Here is a 26,173-nt window from a genome sequence, read left to right as displayed (position 1 = left end):
ATGTAAAACTGATTTTTATGAATGAAATGCATAATTTTTAGTGAAAAATGTTCTTATGAAACAATGAAACACATTTGAATTCACATGGCCACTTCCCTCCAAAATTCAATTTGAAATCAATTTAAAACAAGTACTTTAAATGCACCATAAAACAAGCTTGAATGAATGAATGAAATGGAAACCAATGGACCATGGATGACTTGACCAAATGGAACTATGAAACTTGAATTTTAATGGAAACTTGAATCAAGCCATGAATGTTGACACACTAATGAAACATGAGACCATGGTTATGTAATGCACTAATTAAACCATGAAAATAATGAATGAAATATGAATGAAATGAGACTTGGATCAAATGGACCATGAAACCATGAAGATAATGAATGCAAGAATACCTTGGATCAAGAAAATAACCAACCATGAATTGGGGTTTTAGCCAGGTCAAAGTTCAAAGCTAAACAACAACCAAGAATCCCAAGTCAAGAAGTGAGGCTTCAACATAAGTAGTCCACCAATGACATGAACCAAAACTAGGGTTTCCAACACCTTAATGCAAGTCACATGATTCATAAACCTCAAAGATCAAGAACTAGGGTTTGGGCATTGATGAATATCATGGTATAGACTTCAAGGCCCTAGAGGATCAAGAACTTAGGGTTTTACCCCACATGATGAGCAATACCATAATCTTCAAGCAAAACTCTGATTTTCATTAGCCATAAATATTGAATCTATGATGCTTGTTATGAAGTGTTAATCATGAATGAATGATGCACATGAATGAAGCATGAGTGAGTATAGATGAACCTCAAGTCATAGGTTAGATGAAAAGTAAAAAAAAAAGCAGAACAAATTTTGGGGTATGACAGACGTTGTTTGAAGACATAAGGGACTACATTGGTAATTTTACAAGTTAAGGGATCAAAATTGATCCTGGGGTATAGTTAAGGGACCAAAAAAGATATTTTGCCTAATAATAACAATAGTTAGTAATAATAGTGATTATAATAAAATAATAATAATAATAATAATAATAATAATAATAATAATAATAATAATAATAATAATAATAGGGTTTAATTACTATACACTGTCAGTGTAAAAAGTTTTACACTGACGATTCATCACCATCACCTGTTTGTATTACTTTATAGATTTTACAAATAAAAGTCAAACTTATTACAATATCCAAGAGTTATAATTAACCGACCGTGTAAAATAGTGTATTTCAATTAAAGTGATAATAATAATAATAATATATAAATAAAAACAAAGAAAAATAAATCATAAAAGCAATTAAGAAAAGAGAGAGAGGAGGTTTAGCTTGGCAAGGAGAGATAGGACATAATTTTTTTTTAAAATTTTGGACCCTTCCACTCAGTTTATGACATGTGGCGAGGATAGGAATATCAAAGTCAACAATTTTTGTATTCTCCTTTCTCAGTTAAGTTCTGAAATTTAATAACAACACAACTATATTAAAAAAAAAAACTGAAACCTCCCCCCTCAAGTCTCTCTTCCACCGAGCTCTCTCTCTCATTAGTTCATCACTTACTTTCTCAACCTCAAAACTCACAAAACAAAACTCATGCTTCTCAAATAAGAAACAACAAATGCCATGATCCAACATAAATCAAACATCAACTGATAACCATAAAAAAACAAGAGAAACTAACAAAAGGGATTCGCGACAATTTTGTAATATGTGCGCGGTGGTGGTGTTTCGACGTGAGATGAGGTTGTTGAATCGTGTGCGTGGTGATGGAATTTGGATTGGTTGGTGTTGTTGTGTTTGTTACCATTGCGGTGGTTCTGCATGCTGTGCTGGTTACAACTAAGGTGTTTTGGAAAAGATGAAAGTGGATGAGTGGCTAATAGGTTTTGTGTTACTGCAATAAGAAGAAGATTGTATGAGTTATTAGAAATTAGGGGTGACAATAAAATCCACTAAAGGAATATTCTTTCAATCCATCCAAAAATTAATCTATTAAATTTATCCATTAAACAAAATATTATTTAATAGATTATATTCAATCCATCCATTTAATCATATGGATGGATCCAATCCATCCTTCTCATTTTAAAAATTCAATAGATTATATCTAAATTTTTAATTTTAAAATACTTTTAAAAAAATTAAACATTTTATTTTATATTTTAAATTCACAAAAAAGTAAAATTTGAAAAAATTTCACTCTTAATTAATTTTATCATAAAAATACATAAAAAAATCTCTCTCCCTCTTTGTCTTTTTCTTTCTATATTTAAATCACTTATAAGTTATTTAATCAATAAAAAACTACCACTAATTAACCTAAATGGAATATCACCCCAGAAACAAAATGATAAAAATGTCAGTAATTTTCTTATCATTTAATCAAATTCCAAAATGGATTTCTTTTACTGTTTTGATTCATAACATGGATATATCAACATATTTATATTCTGTTTTTTATTAGAACATGAAAACAAAATGATAAAGAAGGTTCGTGATTATAATTGGAAATATATGTACTCTGTATATTGTATTTTCATAAGAAAAAAAAGAGAGTAAGATTTAAGGCTAAATTTAAAAGGGAGGATTGTTTTTATATATTGTAATTGCCAAAGTGATGGCTATTTATAATACAGGGGTGAAATTGAAACTCCAAATATTAAGGAAGTGTTTGGACAAGTGATGGTGTTACTATTGATTGATAAGGAAATAAATTTTCCACAAACTTAACATGCCTAGAGACATAGACCCTATTTGACAATGGTTCTAGGCAGATGTAGGCATGTTGAGACATAGAGTATCCTAGGAATATACAAGGTTTTGACCTAGGTTGGACTTTATTTTGCATGTATGGTTTTAACCATGGATAGCACAAGCATCCAAATGAGTGAAGTTTGCTATAGTCCGGTTTTAGATGAAACAAGAGTTCAAAGGGAGAGTTCATCTCAATGATTGGTTTTGGCATTCTGTTGATGAGGTAAACTGCAGTAGTGAATGCAAATGACCAGAATTGAGGTGGTAGGTTAGCATGATGCAAGAGAGCACGGCCTGTTTCAACAACATGTCGGTGTCTCCTTTCAGCTGTACCATTTACCTCGGGTGTGTGTGGTGGTGTGGTTAAGTGAGAAATACCTTTGTCAGCCAGAAAAGATTTCAATTTGATAAATTCTCCACCATTATCAGAGAAAAGAGAGACAATAGACAAGTTAAACTTTTTTTCAACAATGGACTTAAATTGAACAAAAATGGTAAATACATATGATTTATGTTTCATTGGATACAACCAAACATATTTGGAGAAATGATCTACAATGATTAAATAGTATAAATAACCATCTAACGATCTAACAGGAGCCGGTCCCCAAACATCAGAGTACAAAAGTTCCAATGGTTTGCTACTTGTGAGATGATGATTTGAGAAAGGCAGTTTGTGACTTTTGGCACAGTGACATGAACTACACTCATGAGATGTTGGAAGCTTTATTGGTAGATGATGACCGTCAATCAGATGCTTTATTATTTTGAAAGAAGGATGACCTAACTTATGATGCCATGTAGATGCAGAATGGATGCTTGTATGCAATGCATGAGGTGTACGTGAAGGAATGATAGCCGCGGGTAAATGATATAGATTTTGTTTAAGAGGACCTTGGAGTAAAGCCTGACCCGAATTCAAGTCCTTGACCACAAAATGGTTTGGAAAAAGTTCAACATAACAAGTATTAGATTGACATAATTTTGAAACAGATAATAAATTAGACTGGATTTTAGGAACACATAAGACTTGTTTGAGATAAAGGGGTTTAATAGGGGTGTGAATGATAGAGTTACCAGTATGAGTAATTTTCAAACCTGTTCCATCGCCGACAACGACCTGATCTGCTCTAGGATATGAATTTGCTAACGTAAGTTGTTGCAGATCTTGTGAAATATGATGAGATGCTCCTGTATCCATTATCCAGCTGGGACTCTGGGTGGCAGTCTGATTCTGAGCCAAGTTTGCAGTCGGTTTAATGCCACGCCTTTTCGGAAAGCCCTTAATTCGGTAGCAGTTCTTCGCAACATGGCCTGGCTTGTCACAAAACTGACATACAATTTTGCTTTCACCAGTTCGTTGAGTAGGGGAGGAGTCGCGGTTGTTGTTGTTCCTGTATTGATCCGCTTTATTTCTTGTGACAACATTATCAGTGGAAACAATATCCGTTGCCTCTTGCGCTGCACGATGATGGATGGTTTCAAAGTCCATAAGCTTTTCATGTAATTCAGCAAAGACAATTGGAGACTCTCTACATCTGAGATGGCTTTAATTCCTTGAAGGTATTTAGCCATGGATTGATTTCATTTTTTGAAATTGGAAATTTTTTGTTTGAGTGTCATTACACGCACACGAGAGCGGCCAACATACATGGTTTCAGAATCTCCCATCCTTGATTGGAGGTTTTGACAGTGCCTAAGTGTGTGACCACTGTTGCAGCCACAGAGGAAATGATGCTATGTAGAATGAGTTGATCTTGTCGAACCCAATGTGTAAAGACTGGATTAACAGTCGTAGTATTGTTCTCCAACACTTTTGATGGACATGGTTTACTTCCATCAACATAGCCCATGAGATCATAGCCTGTTAAGAGAGCCATGAATTGAATTCTCCAAGCGGGATAATTGTCTCCATCAAGCTTGATGTAGAGTTGAGATCTGGCATTCAAAACAATTAACTTGTCAGCCGGTGATGACATAGTGGGTGTCCCTTGGGGAGTTTCAACATCAGAATCTGGTGATGCCATGAATGAAGGATCGAGAGAAAAAAACCTTTAAGTTAATTTTCTCTGATACCATAAAAGGGATGATTGTTTTTATATATTGTAATTGCCAAAGTGATGGCTATTTATAATACAGGGGTGAAACTGAAACTCCCAAATATTAAGGGAGTTCTTCCTTGAGACTAGGGATGGATAATCCACGGTCAGTTCCTATTAGATAGGTAGCTAACTACTACTATTAAGCAATAATACAAATAAATACAATATTAGTTATAACTATCTATTAAAATTCACCTTATTACTTTTTTTAACAAACTAATGGATTATTTTGATCCATCTCTTAACAATTCAATTTATACCCATTCAATTCAGCCATTTTGTCATCCCGTTAAAAATAAGGTTTTGATGTGTGGTTGGGAATATGTTACATGAATAAAAAATAAAACTACTGTATTTCACTCTTTTCTATTTTATATTTTTTGAAATGAGGGAAAGCTTATGAGATGAGAGGTATGTGTAATGGTGTTTTGTTTACTAAGAGGAACTTCCTCTCTCTTTTATTTGTTTTCCATTTCCCTTTTGAAATCTAGAGATGATGATTGGAACAGAAAGTTTTATCTCATACCCCTACATTTATCCCTACATCCCTACATTTCATAAAAATATCAATTTTATCCTTATATATTTTTAACTAATTTATTATTTTATTTTTATTTTTATTTTTATTTTTTTAAAAAAATTGTGTATCAGAAGACTTTACAAAAGAGTTCCGGTAGTCATTTTTAAAGCATTTTTTCAATATTTTTTTTGTATACCGGAAGACTTTGCAAAACAATTCCGGTAGTCAATTTTTATGTACCGGAAGACTTTGCAAAAGAGTTTCGGTAGTCATTTTTCAAGCATTTTTTAAAATATTTTTGTGTGTACCGGAAGACTTTACAAAAGAGTTCCGGAAGTCAATTTTTGTGTACCGGAAGACTTTGCAAAAGAGTCCCAGTAGTCATTTTTCAAACATTTTTTTAATATTTTTTTGTGTACCGGAAGACTTTGAAAAAGAGTTCCAGTAGTCAATTTTTGTGTACCGGAAGACTTTGCAAAAGAGTTCCGGTACTCATTTTTCAAGCATTTTTTTAATTTTTTTGTATACCGGAATACTTTACAAAAGAGTTTCGGTAGTCAATTTTTGTGTACCGGAACTCTTTTGCAAAGTCTTCCGATACACACACAAAAAGTTTAAAAATACTACCGAAACTCTTTTGCAAACTCTTCCGGTACACAAAATAAAATTTGAAAAATATTTAAAAATAAAATAATAAATTAGTTAAAAACATATAAGGGTAAAATTGGTATTTTTTTTATAAAATGTAGGGATACAATAAATGTTGGGGTATAAAGTAAAGTTTTCATTGGAACATCACGTGAGCGCCGCTGGCTTTTTCTTGGTTGGCTCACTAAGTCTGCTTTTCATAAAGTGATAAAGAAAGGAGGGACTACCGTGATAAAGAATGAAAAAAATGAGTTGCTCCCTACAAAATATATATATATATATATATATATATTATAATATATATATATATATTATATTATATTATATATATATATATATAATATATATTATATTATATATGGATTAATTACTGTGCAATGTCAGTGTAAAAAATTTACATTATAAATTCATCACCATCACCCGTTTACATTACTTTATAGGTTTTCAAAATAAAAGTTAAACTTATTTTAATACCCAATGTCTAAGATTAACTGACGGTGTAAAATCTTTTTATACTATCAGTGTATTTTAATTATATATATATTATATATATATATATATATATATATATATATATATATTATATATATATATATTATATATATATATATATATTATATATATATATATATATATATTAAGGTTATGATCTGTATACAATGTCAGTACTAACCTCAAAAATATGTTGATGATAAAATGAGTTAAAACTAACTAAGTAAAATAAAAATCATATACTTTAAAATAATCAAAACTAAATTGAAATGAAATTACAACTAATCTTATTTATGTTTATGAATAAATCGATGAAAAAAGAAAAACAAAAAGGGATTAAAATGAGTCGAAAATTAGGTGCAATAATATTCGAAAAAATAAAATCAATATATTAAAATAGTGCAAAATAAACTTTTGAAAAATAGACAAGTTTTGAAATAAAAAATGTCTGGTTGAAAAGGTTCAAGCTGACCAATATTCGACAAAGAAAAGCCGTAAAAAGAAAACGAGCACACTAGGTTAAACTACGCGATACGTAGATTAATAAAACTGACATCTGCAAGCCTGATTTTGATTTTTTTTCCCCGCTAATTCAGCGTACACTTAAAATTGATTCAACCGATCTGTCTGTAAATCCAAAAAATTATTTTGGTTGTTATTTTTAAGCGTTATACAAAACAAAATGCATACTGTGATGGATAAAAAATACATATGTCTTGTGAATGCATTGAATTACTAAGCAAATAATAGTGAATATACAATCAGATGCCAAAGAATCACTCTCTAACCATTTGCTTCTGACTCTCAATTACAATTAAAACCGTACAAAGATTCATATGACGATAATACTTTTGATTGTTACCTTCCGAACCTCTGAAACATGATGCAATGGAATGGATGATGCACTGAGACTAGGAAATCAATTCTTTTTACTTCTTAATCAACAAATGACTGAATGAATATCATCAAGACCATATAAAATGGCAGAACTTCTAACTCTTCATCTAAAATTGTTTCCAAGACCATATTTAGGGTATGACACTTTGAATAATTGTTTCGAAGGAATTTAAAAAGGAGATTTTTCAAATTTTTTAATTCTCTTAGCCGAACGATCTTGATGAATGGATCTTGATTAAACCATTAATCGTAAAATAATTATCAAACAAAAGATTCTAATAATACCTCTTAAAGCGTATTTTAGGTTTGATCATAAATGTGGAAGATACCATTGTCTCTATGAAGTCTATGCGAGTACAAAATGGAATGCAATGCTAGTCATTTTCCTAGAAAAAAAATATCAATTAGAATTGCAATGGAATAAACTTCTCTATTTATAGAGAGCTACTAAGACCCTAAAGCTCTTATTTTGGACTTTTCCAAAATAATTCCAAACTTATTCAATTATACACTTTAAATTAAAAAAATATTATTTTAATTTAAATAACCTCTATTAATTTAATTAAATGTCAATTTTTAATATTTTTAATTAAATCATATTTAAAAATAAATATGTGTTAATGTATTAAAAAATTAAATACTATTAACACATAATTAAATTAAATCTTATTCAATATAATCGTTCGTTCCACTATCAATACTCTATGCGTGTGACCCTGTAAGTTCTCGTAACGTTGAAAATAATATTGAATCACCTATTTAATATTATAAATAATGAGCGATATCTAACAACACATCACTACTATCCAAGTGATAAGAATTTTGTGTGATATGACATAATCTTTCTATGATAATGATCATGTGTATACATTCCCTTTTGCTCTTATATCTATATTGAACACAAGACATATAATATGTCACCCTTGTATAGTTAAATATTATATTCCTTGATTTTGACTATACATGATAACAATAAATAAGCTAAATATCTCATATTGACTTATTTGAGCACAATCATACATTCTATAGTTATGCTATATCAAAAGCCCTATAGATATTACTCTTGTATATGTATGAGGGGAAAATCCCATTTAGGTCACTCATGTCCCTCAACATTATTTGTAAAGTAGAGATCAACCATATCTTTATGCCCATCATGTTACATACAATGTTTGATTAGCAATAAAGTACTCAACTCCATATCTAGGGTCAATAGTAGTTTCAAGTCGAAAGGTGACATGCAAAATTATCACTATGAGAACAACTTATGACACATACATAATAAACTATGTGGTATTCTCATGGTGAGTCAATCCAGTATAAATATTACTCTTAATATTTATACCTATGTGAATACTTGATATCTCATATCCATAACCCGTGAGATACAATTATCAACCTACTCATTGTTTACTATTGTTTTTAGTAAATCAAATAATAAGTTTTAATTCACCTACGTGATTAAACTTGAAAAAAATCCTAAGGACATATTGTGCAAAAATGTTTGAGAAAGTGTGGTTCATGCTTGATAACTTTAAGTTTAAAAGTAGAACAATCGTATAAAAATCATAAGAAGTAAAGTGTAGACTTGCTTGAAAAGATAAAATCAATGAAGAAAATCATAAAAGGGAATCGAGTAAAATGCATATATTAAAAGGTGGGATGCAAATTGATACATTTATTACAAATTATATGATCTATGTAACTTGGATGTTTGGATTCTATATAGAAATACAATGAAAAATATGAGCCCTTGTTACAAAGATAAATCGACTTATATTGTAATATCATATGTCCTCGTAAATACTATATTCGTTGTTAGTTGAGACCAACTGAGTTCCTATAAGCTCTAATTCTTGTCAGTTGGGACAAATAGAATAATCAATGAACTCAAATAAGTTTGATTCTTACTCAGTGAGGTTGACCTTTATTAATATCTTAAAGAAGAACATTTTGGTAACGTTATTAATTGGTCAATTGTTGCCTAGAAGATAGAAACTATCCTTTAAGATATTTCTTTCCTTTTCCTTTTCTTACCAACCACTCCATTTTTTCTATTGGTAGTAAGATAAATAGGAAGGGATCAGAATAAAAAGAAGAAAGTTAGTAAGAGATAATAGAAATAGGAGAAAAAAGATAAAGAGGAGAAAGAAGGGAAATAGGAAGAAGAACTTGAATCATCATCATCTCATCTCCAATCTTTCATCATCTTCATCAATCTAAGGTGAGTTCCTAGATAGTATTAGCTGTGAGGGGGGGGGGGGGGATATCCATGTTTTCGGGAAGTTAAGGTTTGTGTGAAAATATGTTATATGTGATTATCTTCTATCATACATGATATTCTTGATGCTTTTCATGTTTTCTTGTTTTAATCCATGATGTTAGTGTTATTTGGTATATATAGTGTTAAAGGATGATGTTATTGCTTTTTGTTCCCATCATGTTAACTTTTATCATTGGTTCTGACCCGCCATCCTCGCCTCACGAGGGGGAGTCCATTGCTGCTGGGATGTGATGTTCTGTTATTCTCACCAAGCGAGAGGGTTGTCTCGATAAGCGATGTCTGGCTTGAGGCTCGTCAGGCCTCGCTAAGCGAGGTAGGAGATTTTGGTGAAAGGAGACATTCTATTTAGTCTCTCTAGGAGCTCGCTTGAGGCTCACTGAGCGAGAGCTCACTGGGAGACTCTTTGAGTCTCACTAAGCGAGAGTGCTCTGTTTTGCTGAAAAATGTTTTGGTTCCTTGTTCCCACCAGAAAATGGGAACAATGATTTTGATTGATACAAGAACAAAACATTGGAAAGCTAATCCAATTATATATCCTTTATGAAGTAAAATCATCCATATATGTTTATTAATGTTTAATGAGAATTTATAAACTCATATGTTTATGTTATGAACTATATCTTAAATTGACACATAATTTGAATGCAAATGGTTGAATTAACTATAATGAAAAGTGAGGCAAAACTTGATTTGTAACTAGGTGAATAAAATATAAAGATAACATAGGTTATTAAAATGACATAGGTGGTGTTGCTTGAACATGGAGGTACCTCGGCGTGTACCATGGACGAGTAGTCGCTTGAATTGAGAACCAATTGGCTTTGTATTGAACATATTGTGTAATATGAGAACTCTGGTGAATGTAATCACCCAGTGATTGATGAGTACAATCATATTAAGTGTTGGAACCTAATCACGTATTCGAAAATAAAATGCATATTGCTGAGAAAGGCAAAGAAATGTATCGCTAAGAAACACATATGATTTTCCATTTGGTTGGTAAATATAGTTTCTATTATTGGTTCATACACATGTCTCATACCAGGGAGAAACATCTTGACAAAAACCTAGCCGGATGGAGTGACATGCTCCGATACCACTATGTAACACCCTAAACCCCGAAACTTATATAAAAGAAGTTAATCGACAATTTAAGGTGTCACTACGATAACCAACCTACAAAACTTTCAAAACATTTACCAACATGCAGTAGAAATGAACATAATGACAACTTAGAATTAAACTTCTCAAATAAAGTATCAAACTTTAACATCATAATTCGACACCAACTCAAAACATAATAAAAACGTCATAACCCTGATGTTACAAGATCAGAGCATTACACCACTATAATGTAGTAAAACGATAAATAAATAAAGGTAAGCTCCAATAAGCTATCTTCCACTCACAACAACAAACTCTACTCCTGATTATCTGCAAGATGTCCATGATGGACAACATAAAGCAAAAATGGGTGAGAATAAACTTCGATATAAAATGGCATAAAGAATGCAAGGGTAGATAAACACATAAAACATCACACATTAAATACACAAACTACACCATTACAATCTCACACCTTTTCCATCATAATATGTATATATGCATGCAATGTGACTCACGATATTAACATTATGCATGTGATACCAATCAACGATGGTTCTTCACACTAATCGGGCTCACCATTTCGAACTCGACACCACCCTTCTAGACTCGGACAAGTTACTTATCCACCATTCTAGACTCGTAACTCCCCTCTTTCACAACAACGACAAAATTGATGTATGGCATATAACTTATGCAACAATAACAAGAACATATTTATGATTCCCCTTAGATTCATAAACAACATGTAACATAGCAACAACGTAGTTCCCCCTTTGAAACTACCACCATAATAAACAACAATTATGTATTCTCCACATAATTAATAATCAATCGTCATAATAATTCTTATTATAAATCAATAAGGAGCATCGATTCACATTAAACGGTAACACGTAATTACAAACAATACATGATAGTACTCATAATTCTCAAAAATAGCACAATGTTACCAAATTAATTTGAAATAACTCAATTATGCACTGTTACCCTTGCTATGTAAACACAATAGCTCACAAAGTGAAGCTCATCCTTGCTAAGTGAGCATCTCAAAAACCAAAACCCCTTATTATGTCACTCTCGCTAAGCGAATACATTATCTTGCTAAGCGAGCTCTCGCTAAGCAAAGCTCATCCTCGCTAAGCGAGTTCTCTCAAATAGAACTTGGAAAATTCAATTTTCCACCATTAGAGCCCCATCAAAGCTCTGATTTCGCACCCATGACACTCAATTCGACCAGAAATAAATCATATACCAATTATAACACATAGACATGTTAATTTCACATAGAGTCACAATTAACTTCACCAATTTTATCATGAATTAAGGTCATACTTTTGAAAACTCAAACACATCAATTAACAACAATAATTTGGAGATTTCTCATGCTTTCATCATGCATCAATTTGATATAATACATTACACGAATTTCACACCACAACATCAATGAAAACATAACATACATGTATTCTTCATCAATATCTACACACAATCAACAATGACAAAATAAGAGAAAACCCAGATGAGGATTAAGGAGTCCTCACTACCCTTCATTAATTACACCAATATACTAAGCAGTTTCCCCCGCTTACCACAAATTCGTAGCAGAAATTTTGAATTTGATTAAGTTTGGTGGTTTGAGTTCTCCCCTCTTCAAGCCCTAGCCCCTTTTCTCCAAAGTTCTAACTTTACGTATTTTTCCCTCAAAAGCTCCACTAATCCCTTTTTATTTCTAAAGACCTAATTTAATCTTTTATTAATTACACTATGATCCAACTCCTTTTATAATTCTCACCACTTCCCTTAATTATTTTTAGTTTCTATTTTCCACCAAAAACCTCTATTTTCTATTTAATTTAAATAATTAAAAACAACTATTAAAAATAATTATTTCTAATTATTCTAGTCATTTTATGAACCCACGAATATTCTCAGTATACCCCACCATACCCCAAATAAACATGTAACTCATGATATATTTAATTAAAAGTGCACCACATACTAAATAATTAAATAAAAACATAAATAATATGATTAAATAAATTAATTAAATTTTGGGGTATTACAAATTAGGTGTATATTGAAGGTGAGGAATCATGAACTGGTAATGATGACCTCTAAAATGGTGGCGGGATGGACTTGCAAGGTTAACACTCCAATTTTAAGATAGTTCAAAATTCAAGATGAGTGTAGTAAAAAGTGAATATGTGAAATTGTATCTTGAGTGTCATGAGTGAAGGCTTTTATACCTTGGGTCATTTGGAGTGGATTGAACCTTGTCTTTTTTCTGCCTTTGGTCGGCTGGAACAGTCCATCAACAAATTTTGATTGTGCCTTCAAAAATAGATTTAGATTTTATGAGTTTGGGGAAAATATGAAAAATAATAACTCAGAAAATATTATAGTGACAAATTTTTTCTTCGCTAAATAAGTACAAAATTTGTTAAGCCACGTGGCACTCCACGTTAGTGCCATATAAGTTTAGGAGTTGACTTTTACTAATAGAATGGACGAAAATGGCTAATGTGATTCAATTTGTAGAGTTAAGGGATAAAAATGGTCTTTTTAAAAGTTAAGGTGTTTATAGTAAAATTTAATAAACAAAGACAAATTTTATTTTACTTAAGGGATTAAACTTGAAAATATCCCGGGACAAATTTGTGCAAAAATTGTGTTTCGAAAGACTTTGACAATAAACGTCAAGAACATTGAATAATAAAGAAAATGAAGTAAAGTGTGGATAAAAGGAGAAAGTTTAAAGGAACAAAACTTTATAAATGGAACGCAAATACATACATTGAAAACTCGTTTCTCACTTTCGCAGTTGGATACTTTGAATATGTAATGTGTAAAATTGTGGACCTTTAAAACTATAAACAAACACTGCTTATATACTAGTCCTAACATAAATGTTTACAATGGTCAACTTAGTAAAACTTGACACGTTTTTGTCTTCATGCATCTTTCGTCTTTGACAAGTTGCCACGTGTTCTCGAATAGCTGTATGATCTTATCCAACTTTGTTCGATAACAACATGAGTCACATCAACTAAAAACCCCAAATTTCACTAAGTTTTTTAACTCGACCAGGGTCTTCAATGGACTTCTCGACCAACTTCCCAACCTCTTTCGACAGGGAAAAAATGGCAAGGCGGTCTTCTGGTAAAAAATGATCACTTCGACTCTAGGTGAAACCTTAAATCTCCACTATAGTCATATTCGTCCCCGAATCTTCACGTTTATTGCCTGTGTCGAAGATATGAGGTAACAAATTTCCCCCCAAAATGCCATTTTTCGACCACACAAGTGCCGAAAGGGAGAAATGTGGTATTTTTGAATTATTTTTCGACACTGTTTAGATCACTTTGCTAATGTCAGTGTCATTGTTACACCTTTTTACAAACATCTTTTCAACATGTTTTTTTTTATAATAAAGCCATCATGAATCTTAATTCCTAGGAGAGTGGGCAATACCGTTCCTATCCCACTAACTTTTCCGCTTCCTGAAGAGGAACCATCTGCAATTGTCACACGAACGCCACTTGTTGGACGAGTACTCACTTACTATCCTATATAAATACCAGTCTCAGCCTTCCATTTCAACTCTTCCAACTCCAAGCATTCACACACATTACTGTTTACTCAAAGAGACCTTCTTTTTTCAAAATTCTTCAAGAGAAAAAACAATAGCTAATTTTACAACCTCTTTACCTTTTACCAATAAGAACCCACTTTCTAAACTCATGACTCCAAAATCAAAGGAAGAAAAGGGAAGAGATTATGTGCCTGGACCACCACTTGCTAAAGAGAAAATCTCCATCTAGGTCAAACAAGTACTCATTCAGTTTTCCATTTCTGATAAAACCCTAGCGTTTCTAGGCCCATTTCCTACTGCTAAATCACATATTGGGAAGGTGAAAGGTTTATGTCCATGTTATCCTGCTACCATGCCTTCTATATTCGAAGAATGCTCTCTCGACCTAAATTTATGGAGACGCCTACGTGCATTTTCCTATAAGCACCCCACCCCCAAAATAAGGATTACCTTGCATGACTCGACAAAGTTCAAAACAAAAGGAAAGAACAATGGGAAAACCTATGCATTTTTACATAATTCAACTGTCTAGAATTGACCCTAAGTATAACCCTACCATGTTACTTGCTTCGATCTTCTTTGGGGAAGGTTCGACAAACACCTTCCATATTCCTTGTGAGGTGCTTACACCGACTTTGTTCGACGTAGCCGTTATCAATGAGCTTCGACCCACTGGTGAAACCTTCACCCTTATAGTGTAAACTATGATCAAATTCGCCTTTAATCGATACAGCTTCACAAATTACATCACTGGCCAATATAACACCAACACAGAAGAGGTCTCCGACCAAAATCATACCGCTTTTCTGACCCTTTGGTTGTCCTACTACTTCTTTTGCTTGAGCTCTTTACAAATAGCTAAAAAGAAAGTTCCCTTAGCAACTTAACTCCATGAGGGTCGAAAGATATCTCTTGGCAAGTTACTTATAGCCACTATATACCAATCGTTAGGTACCGCTTCTTACAAACTTAAACACCTCCCTGAGACTAATAAAAAGTACCTCCATTATGGCCCCTTATGGCTCTTACAACTATGGTTGAATGCCACATTTAAACCAAAGTTAGAGATAACCATTTTGAAGTCCCTGATGGTAGAAAATGATGCTAGAAGCATTGAAAGCACAAAACTTGCCTTAGTTACCCCACATGACACTCCTTCATAAATAACATTCATGAAATACATCAATTTGTTTCTTGACTCCAAAACTTTCTTTTCGATTGTGGCACATTTCATAAATCGATGTGTTGGCCCTACCTGGTTTTGAAACAGGTTTCCTGGCATAACCCCCTCCACTGCTGCAATGTTGAATGATGTTCGGGAAGCTTTTTAAACCCCTGCGCTCCTATTTACTTGCATCGAGACAAGGTCAGCTGGTTTTGGGTTTATCCGTTACCAGCCTAACTTAGTGGCAAGGAAATTTGGTTTCAACGAAATGATGCAAAAATATCTCTACACCTGGGAGAATGGTATCTGCCGGTCTGAGAGAATTGTTTTTGCTCAAGAGTATATAGGTTGTATATAGTTCCAACGTCAACAAGTTCTCGAACTTTCAACCTTCCAATTTTAACCTTCCTTCTACTCCACAGTGGAGTTTGGTAATTGGTGGTCGGAATATTTTCAAGACAACTTTTCTGAAGAAAATTTTCGCAAAAGACTAACGATTCGCTTCTCCAACTTGCAGGAAAACCTTGAGAAAAAAGCAGGTAAACATTAACCAATTTTGACTCCTTTCTGTTTATCTCTTCGACTTCTCATATGTCTTCATTGCAGGTGAAACTGAAACACAAAGCGAGGCCAATGTTGAAGGCCCATCCAATGTTGGTGAGGTCCAAAAAGAAGAAGACAACCAAAAGAAAAAAGTAAGTATTTTCTCTAGTATGTGGATTGGCTAATCTCGAGGTGATTTTAACTCATCATCTTATTTTTAGAGTAAAAGATGTGATCAAAGTTCCCCAACAACTACCAAACCCAAGAAGAAGAAAACCACAAAGGTTGCACCGATTCAGGTATGTCCTCATGGTTCTCATAAGCTTCTGGTTTCAATGATCTAGTGAAAACTAACCATTCAAACCTTTCAGACTGTGCCAGAACCAACAAAGACCTTGGTCGAGGTGGAGAGTTCAGACGACAGCAAAAAGACCCAGATATTTTTGAATCCTTAACCCAAGCCCTCTCCTAAGTCAAGTGTTTGCAAGAGGAAAGGAACCAGTCGAAAGAAAAATCCTCCTAAGGGAAAACAAACTTTAACTGCTAGTGCTACTGATAAGGAGGGTTAAGACTTGGCCAAGAATGACAAGGAGAAACGAGGCAAGCAACAAGAAGGCCTCCACATCAAAGAGAAAGAGACTAAGGAACCCGAGGTATTACTTGCATTTATCATTTATCATTTTGACCCATCACAACTAATCATTCTTCTTTCCCAGGAACAACCATAGTTGAAAGAGAACATGGTGGAAAAATCCTAAGGTATTGAATGTTTGACTCCCACTTACTCCCTTATTCATTTGTCAATGCTCATTAACTATAGTCTTGCATTTGTTCATCTATAGGCCAAGTAAATCGGTGAGGATGCATGCACTTCTAAAGAGCCAAATATTGGGGTGGAAGATGAAGTCAACGAGTTAACTCCCAAACGGATCCAAGAATTCGATGATACACTAGCCTCTGTTCATAAAAATCTATCCCAGGAAGATCTAGAGGCTGCAAAGTGCTTCAAGAAAGTGGATGAAGAACAGGTCAAAACTGGTATCAAAAGTATTCCACCAGAAATGGGTAGTCATGCTAATGTTGTTGAAGGGAATCCAACTCAAACCATCATCCGAGATTATTCCTCCAACATTTCCCTCACTCAAGAAGAAATATTGGTCATCAAAACAAAACATGTTGCTAAGGCCTTAAGGAGGCTTTAAAAACTGCGCAGACTTTTGATTAGCACAAGATCTTCAAATTCTCCAAATGCTTCTTTGGTTGATGCCAGTGAAGGCTTTGTGAACCTCCTGATCCAACAACTCAAATCCAACATCTTTGGAATTGACCTCCTTAATGCTATCAAAAAAGAAGCTCAACTTGGTACCAACATTCAGAAGTTGCTGGCTGAACTCAACAAGCAAAGGATCCCATACTCCATGGTTCGGTTTGTGTTTGAGTTTGAAGCTTACATCGATCACGTCTACCAAGACATAAACCTCAAAGGACCTATAACGCTCAATTCCAGTAGAAAAAAGGAGAAATTATTGCGGCGTGGGATCTAAGTGAAGCTTTTAAAAAAGAGGTCGATAGACTTGAGAATCAATTTCAAGAATATATGGACAAGAAGGCTTCCTTCGATGATTAAATTTCCAGCAGTCATGCTCGAATTGCTGAATTGAACAAAGAGATTGAAATTCTAGAAAAGAAAATATTTGAGCTTGAATGAGATAAATTATTGCCCACCAGAGAGACTATTGATCAAGAAGCTACCATAGGCATCAGACATGGTGAGGCTTCTCTTCAACTAGGGAATGAGGTTGATATATTGGAAGAAGCAAATGACTGAATGAACACAAGACTTTCATTTTCAAAGGCAAAAATCGAAGATTTTAAATCTAGATCTCCTGTTTAGACTTGTTCTGAATATTAAGTTTTTTGAGTTTTAATTTTTACTGTAATGACTGCCATTTTGGTGTCCTTTGAATACCATTTTGGTTTATTTTATATATCTGATTACTATTCTGTCGAAATTTTAATTTCCTAAAGCATAAGTTTATATCTTTTCAAATATATTACTATTTACTCTTAGGATCCGTCGATTAAGTGATAGTTCTTCGATTTCATAAACGTTATGAAAAAATGCTTTAAGATATGAAATGGGCCCTCCCAATTGGGTGACCATTTGCCTAAGGTTCTGTATTTTGATCCATGGGAAAAATTACATTCCATACGTGACCTCCTGGCGAGAAAGTTTTTGTTTTAACTTTCTTATTGTAGGCCTTAGCCACTTGCTATATTTCCCTTATTAATACATCTAAAGAAGATAATCTTTATTCATCTAAACTGACTAGTTCATCTAACTCATGCTCCAATAATGTTCGGATGGTATTTCATCTTGTCTTTGAATTCTAGTTGACTGTAAACGTATTTCGACAGGAAGGACATCGTCGTGCCCATATGTTAGTCGAAACAGAGTGCAATTTGTTGCTTCCTTGGGGGATGTTCGACACTCCCATAACACCCGGTATAATGTCTTATGCTAACTCTTTGGCTTTTTACCAACATGTTTTTTATTAGACTAATTATGACCTTATTGACCGCCTCGACTTGACCATTTGCTTGAGCATAATATGACGTATGAGTTAACAACTTAAACCTTACTTCAGAAGTAAACTCCTGCATCTTTTTACCAGTAAATATAGACCCCTGATTATTGTAACAACCTAAAAACCTGCGCATAATTATCAAAGAATTTAATTAACAAAATACAATTATATAGGGTGTCACTCACAACAATCATAGCCTGCTCCGTAACACGGGTTACAACAAAACATTTTACTACACACATTTGCACTTAAGATATTTACACGACATCCAACTCATCTGAATATCTTCGCAGAAGAATCATAATAAAAAAAATACCAATTTAAAATCTCATGATAGTTTTCATAACAAAATTAAAAGCACCGACTCGTGAGTCTTCTCCAAGTGCTATCACACCAAAACATAAAACAAATACAAGAGCATGCATTGTCTATGAGGAAATTTCAGCACAGAATAAATAATTCTTTCCCTAGTGTTACATATCATAGCATAACCAAATCTAACACGAATAAACTGAAAGAAATAGCTCCAAGAGCTAATTTCCACTCACAACAGTGTCTCTACTCTTGAGTATCTGCATGATGCCGATGTAAATGCAACATTCAAACAGAAAGGGTGATAATTTATTTCAATAATAACAACATAGCATGTAAAATAGAGTATGGAATCTACACAATCAGGCATAATAACCTATTACATTCTCACATCCAAATTATCATTAACATCACATACAACACCACCATCATCACACATAGTCATATTTCACACATATAATTCATTCATGCTATGCGACTCATGCCAATGACAAAGACTCATATGCATGTGGTACCAATTCAACATTTGGTTCTTCTTACAAACCTGATTCCCCCTTCGGAATCCCGAACTCCCCCTTCTGAGTTCCGGATAAGTCATTCGTCCTCCTTCGGACCTATGACTTATCTCTTTCAACATATCAACAATGGATGTATGGCATGGTAATGATGCAATCAACATCATAATTATAATAATATTAAGTGATCCACAATCGATCACACAATTGTAACCATGCGTAACATAATCCATCCTTCTAGACTACCACCAATACAATCAAGCACATCATCCCAATCATTCATAACACATCAAATCATTTGTCAATACGGACCTCGTCCATATTAGTCACATCATACACTTCTTTCCCACCTAATACCAACCTCTGATAAAATTGTTAGAAATATTTTTATATCTAAAACAAAGTTATAGCCCTCTATTTCAGCTACCCAATCAGTTGAACCCCGTACCAAAATGATTTACGAGTTGAAAGTTATTATCAAAACCGTGCACGAAGGCGTTACCAAAAAGTTGATGTTTTCTTGAAGTTTCCAACACGATTTTCATCTTCTCCAACGCCAAAAACGACCATGAAATCATCACCAAAAATATTTTACCCTCTGAAACAAAATTATATCCCTCTTTTTCAGTTACCCAACGCTTCAAACCCCGTCCCAAAATGATTTACGAGTTGAAAATTATGATCAAAATCGTGCACGATGTTACTAAAAAGTTGATGTTTTTCAGAAATTTCCTACACGATTTTCATCTTTTCCAACCCCAAAAACATCAATGAAATCATCATCAAAAGTATTTTATGGTTTTAAATTCAGTCATAAATATACCTATATCAATCACTACTTATATTCATTTAATCATGGATCTATATACTATATCAATCCCTAAAAACTTCAAACATCATCCTGGTGGACATACATGAAAACTTTAAAACAAAAATTTTATTCAACAAATATCAACATTCATCATCAATCCAAAAATAATTAAACATTCCTCTACCCTTCCATTCATATCCCTATTATTGAACCAAATTCCCACCCTTATCTTATAATATCAGAAAAATTCAAGTTTTTGCCTATGGCTTCTCTTCCCTAGAGCTCTCCTTAGGCTTTCCTTGCTTTTCTCTTCTCTTGCCTCTTTTTCTTCAATTCCAAAAGTTTCACCTGACTTATTGTGAGAGAATTCTTTACCTTGAATTAATTTTTAATGATAGCAAATTGTGTGATCATCATCCAAATGTTGGTTGTGCATTGCATTACATGATACATTTATGTTTTATTATGTTTTCCATCCCATTCTATTTGTTGCATAACTGTACATATAAACCTACATTGATACTTCCCTTAAAATAACAATTAAAATGCATTTTATATCAGTATGTATCAATACATAAGCCTCTGCATCGATACATACAGCATGTGATAAATCACAAAACATTTTTGTTCAGTATGCATCGATGCATACGAGTCATGCATCAATACATGAAAGGCAAAAGACTCTATGCATCGATCCACACGATCCCTGCATCGATACATGACTAATTGAAACAGCCTGTGTATCAATACATACGCATCAGGCATCGATACATACTAGTGAAATAATCACATGCATCGATACACACGACTTTTGCATCGATACATGATTAATCAATTTCACCAAAATTTCACATATCTTATAGTACGCATCGATGAACACTCTTATGCATCAATACATAAAGCTGTTTTGTGGTATAACAGTAACCGTTTTGCAGCATATATAAGACAGGTTATAACAACAGTGCAAGACACGAATTCATTGAGGGAAAACAATTGAACACAAGATCAAGAGCAGTGTTGGAGCAATTGTTTGAGAGCATTTTAGAAACCTGAAAGAGACTTCATCTTCTTCATCTTCTCAATCACTTTTCTTCAAGAACATTTACACATAACCATTCTTGTTCTTTGGATTAAAGAAGCATCGAGATAACGTTCAGTGGTACGATCAAGGATCTAGCTGTGGTTTGCAGTGGAACGATCGAGGATCTAGCTGAGTTGAAGATTGAAGGGGGTTTCTAGGAAAAACCTACTGGTTTGTCCTTCAAGAACTGGAGTGTTCTTGAGGGTTTGGGAGTCACGTTTGCAGAACATATTCAGCCGCAGCGTTGCGTTTGGAGATCGAGGGGGGATTTCGCAAGCAGGTCGTGGAACCGGTGAATTGTTTGCAATTTCGTGCAGGAAAATCTTGATCGTGCTCAGATCAAGTGAAGGTTCATACAAGAAGAAGCTCTTAGAGTTTAGAATTCTGTCTTTGTATCATAACCTTGTATCAACGGATTCGGCAAAAATTGATAATCAAAGTTCTCAATTTCATTTGAAATTGAGAGGGAGACGTACCCACACGCGAGGACGACGTGGGGAACTTCCTTACCAAATCTCTGCGTATCGTATTCTTACCTTACTCCTCTTTACGTTTTTCAAACTGTTTTCGCAATTTCAGTTAGTTTGTGGTGATTGTTCCTTTTGCAAGACAGCAGTGGCAAGAAAACTTTTAATCAAACTCCATTGCTGTTTATCATCAATCACATACACACCAACTGTTTGATAAAACGGTTAGCTAGATTTTATTCATTGGAAATAGACTTTAATGATAAGTGCATTCAATTAGTTAAAATTCTGGTGTGAATTGTTTCTGTCATTCTCATTAAAATCCAGCAATTAAACTTGTGTGTCCGGCTTTCTAGTAGCGGTTCAGAATAGACGGAAGTCGATTCGGGACTGATTTTTCCGCCAACTTTGAAAACTCTGATAAAATTTCAAATCCGTTAAATTTCAAAGAGGTGATCTATTCACCCCCCCTCTCGATCACTAGCCACACCGTCTAACAAGTGGTATCAGAGCCTAGTTCGCTGGTGCTCTGTGGCTGCCTGTAACAGTATGGATTCTGAACCAAAGGGGGCGTATAATAGAGCGCCTATTTTCAACGGTGAAAATTATGGCTACTGGAAAGACTGTATGCGAGTTCATATAAATTCTGTGGATAGGTTAGTATGGGCTGCCATTGAAAACGGTCCGTTTCAAATTACTATGACTAATGCAGCTGGCGCCATAGTACCTAAACCAGAAGATGATTGGAATGAGAAAGATGAGAAGAAGTGGTCGTGTGATTGGAGAGCTCGAAACATGTTAATTTCAGCACTTGGTGTTGATGAGTATTATCGAGTATCCCATTGCACGACAGCTAAAGAAATGTGGGACGCTTTAGAAGTTGCCCATGAGGGTACTACTGAAGTAAAACAGTCCCGCATTAACACACTCAATCAAGAGTTTGAGCTCTTTCGCATGAAACAAGGAGAATCCATCTCCGACATGCAAAAGAGATTCACTCATCTAACTAACCGATTGAATGCTCTTGGAAAACCTATTTCCAATGAAATTGCTACTAATAAAATTCTCAGGTGTCTTAGCAGGGAGTGGCAACCTAAAGTAACAGCAATCAAGGAAGCCAACGATCTAACAAGACTTACGATTACAACTTTGTTTGGAAAGCTGGAAGAACATCAACAAGCATTGGAAAGTCTTGAAAAATATGAGAACAAAAGTAAGAAGGAAAAGGAGAAGAAAAGAGACAAAGAGGGAGAGAAGAAGCCAATAGCTCTTGTGGCCTCTAGCTCTAAGTCCTCACGAAAAGAGCAAAGCGACAATGATTCAAGTAGTGACAAAGACTCGGATGATGAGGAAATGGGACTGTTTGTAAGGAGATACAATAGATTCATTCGAAAGAATGGAGTCAAGCATTCCGACAAAAATCTCATGAAGTTTCGAAAACAATCTACAAACTCGAAACAAGAAGAGAACAAGAAGAGTAGAGGAAGAGGATCCTGTTTTAATTGTGGTAAATCTGGACATTATAAAACGGATTGCCCTATAAAGTATAAGGATCAAAGAAAGGATTCACCAAAAGGGTACAGCAAACAAAGAAGAGCGTACATTGCATGGGAAAGTGATAGCGATTCATCAAACACACAAAGCTCAAGTGATGATGATGAAGCAGCAAATTTGTGCCTTATGGCTCACACAAAAAATCAGTCCTACCACAAGAAGAAAAACAATGACAAAAAGGTAAAACAAGCCTACTACAATAATTTCTCTTCTATGTCCTTTTTGGAACTGAAAATAGCTTTTGAAAAACTGCATAACAAAGCTGTAGATGCTTTTAAAAGACTATCTTCCGACAAACATATTTTTTCATTTTTGGAAGGTAAAGTAAACAAAGCTGAAATTGAGTTAGAAGCGTTGAAAGCTAGTATTGTAGAAAATTCAAAAATTATTGACATTAACGGATGTAGTAGAGTTAGGTATTGTGACGCTTGTTATATTTGGCAAAAAGAGGTAAACACTCTTAAAGTCAAATTAGAGAAAGCGCTACAACCTAAAGTTACTTATGCCGTTGACCCCAAGTTGTTTAAGAAGTCATTGAATCCTCCATATGCAAAATACTCTTTTATTCTAAAGGATTCAATGAACAAGAAACAACAAACACATCATCATGGTTTATGTCATTATTGTTGCCATGCTGGCCATACCATTGAGAAATGCAAATTTAGGAGATTTCTTGTCCCTAAAGGCATTTATCAATGGAAGCCAAAAGGCAACCATGTTAGCACTTACCCACTTGGACCCAATGAAAATTGGGTACCAACTTCTCTCTTTTGATGTTGTAGGATGAGTGCCTTGCCTCCGCAGATAGAAGGTGGTTTCTTGACAGCAGCTGCTCGAGGCACATGACCGGTGACATATCGCTCTTTATAGACTTCAAGGCAAAGAAGAAGGGATATGTCACTTATGGAGACAACAACAAAGGAGCTATACTCGGCAAAGGTAGTGTAGGTAATCCCTCCACCACTACTATTTCAAATGTCCATTTAGTTGAGGGACTTAAACACAATTTGTTAAGCATAAGTCAACTATGCGACATGGGCTATAAAGTGTCGTTTACAAAAACTTGCTGCATAATTGAACATGTTGAACAAAACATTGTGTTTAAGGGTGTAAGAGTAAACAATATCTATATGCTTGACTTGTTTGATGTACCTTTAACAAATACTAAATGTCTAGTCACCTTGAATGATGATTCTTGGCTTTGGCATAGACGTTTAGCGCATGTTAACTTTGATTTGCTAAATAAGGTTGTATCTAAGGATCTAGTAGTCGGTCTACCAAAAATAAAATTTTCAAAAGACCACCCATGTGACGCGTGCCAAATGGGAAAGCAAACAAGGGTGTCTTTTAAATCTAAAAATGTAATTTCAACTTCACGGCCCCTTGAGCTTCTCCATATGGACCTCTTTGGACCTTCTAGGACAAAGAGCCTAGGTGGAAATTACTATGGCTTTGTAATAGTTGATGACTACTCTAGATTCACTTGGACTATATTCCTTCATAGCAAAGATGAAACTTTTTCTGCTTTTAAAAATTTTGCAAATCTGTCCCAAAACAAAATGAATTCCAAAATAGTTACAATTCGTAGCGATCATGGTGGTGAGTTTCAAAATTATCACTTTGAGAAGTTTTGTGACAAGCATGGTATTGAGCATAACTTTTTAGCCCCTCGCACTCCACAACAAAATGGCGTTGTGGAGCGTAAAAATCGTGTTTTAGAGGAGTTGGCAAGAACAATGCTCAATGAGGGTGGATTACCAAAATACTTTTGGGCTGATGCTGTCAGCACAGCCTGTTATGTTCTAAACAGAATCTCAATTCGCCCTATTTTAAACAAAACTCCTTATGAACTTTTGAAAGGAAGAAAACCAAACTTGTCACATCTTCACGTATTCGGTTGTAAATGTTTTGTTTTGAATAACGGTAAGGAAAACATTGGGAAGTTTGATGCAAAAGCGGATGAAGGTATCTTTCTTGGTTACTCACTATCAAGTAAAGCATATAGAGTGTATAATAAGCGTTTACTTACTGTTGAAGAATCTGTTCATGTTTCTTTTGATGAGTCTTATCCGAAAATGTCGGAAAAGGTATTTCTTTTGATGACGCAGGTGTATCTACAGAAGACATACTCAAGGAAGCTGTTGAGGAAACTGATCAGTCCAAAACAGCTGCCCATGAGAAGGAGGAAGATACTAGTCATGAAGTAATTGAGGAAGAAAAGACAGCTGAAGTGAATGATCTTCCAACAGCTTGGAGATCCTCAAAAGACCATCCCATTGACAACATCTTGGGAGACATTTCAAAGGGAGTAATGACTCGTTCTAAGATAAGTAATTTTTGTTCTCACTTCGCGTTTGTTTCACAAGTAGAACCTAAGAATGCCAAAGAGGCCTTGATTGATGAATTTTGGCTAATGGCCATGCAAGAAGAGCTTAATCAATTTAAAAGAAATGACGTGTGGGAACTTGTCCCTCGTCCGCGAGATCATCATATCATAGGCACTAAGTGGGTTTTTAGGAACAAGCTTGATGAAAACGGAGTGATTACTAGGAACAAGGCACGTTTAGTAGCACAAGGGTATAACCAAGAGGAGGGCATAGACTATGAGGAAACTTATGCTCCAGTTGCTCGCCTTGAAGCTATACGTCTTTTGCTTGCCTATGCGTGTTCTAAGGATTTTAAGCTTTACCAAATGGATGTAAAGAGTGCCTTTCTTAATGGTGTCATAAATGAAGAAGTATAT

This window comes from Lathyrus oleraceus, chromosome 6, assembly GCF_024323335.1.
Source record: "Lathyrus oleraceus cultivar Zhongwan6 chromosome 6, CAAS_Psat_ZW6_1.0, whole genome shotgun sequence".
NCBI lineage: Eukaryota > Viridiplantae > Streptophyta > Magnoliopsida > Fabales > Fabaceae > Lathyrus > Lathyrus oleraceus.
The sequence above is the reverse complement of the archived record's forward strand: the minus strand, read 5'-3'. Positions refer to the sequence as shown.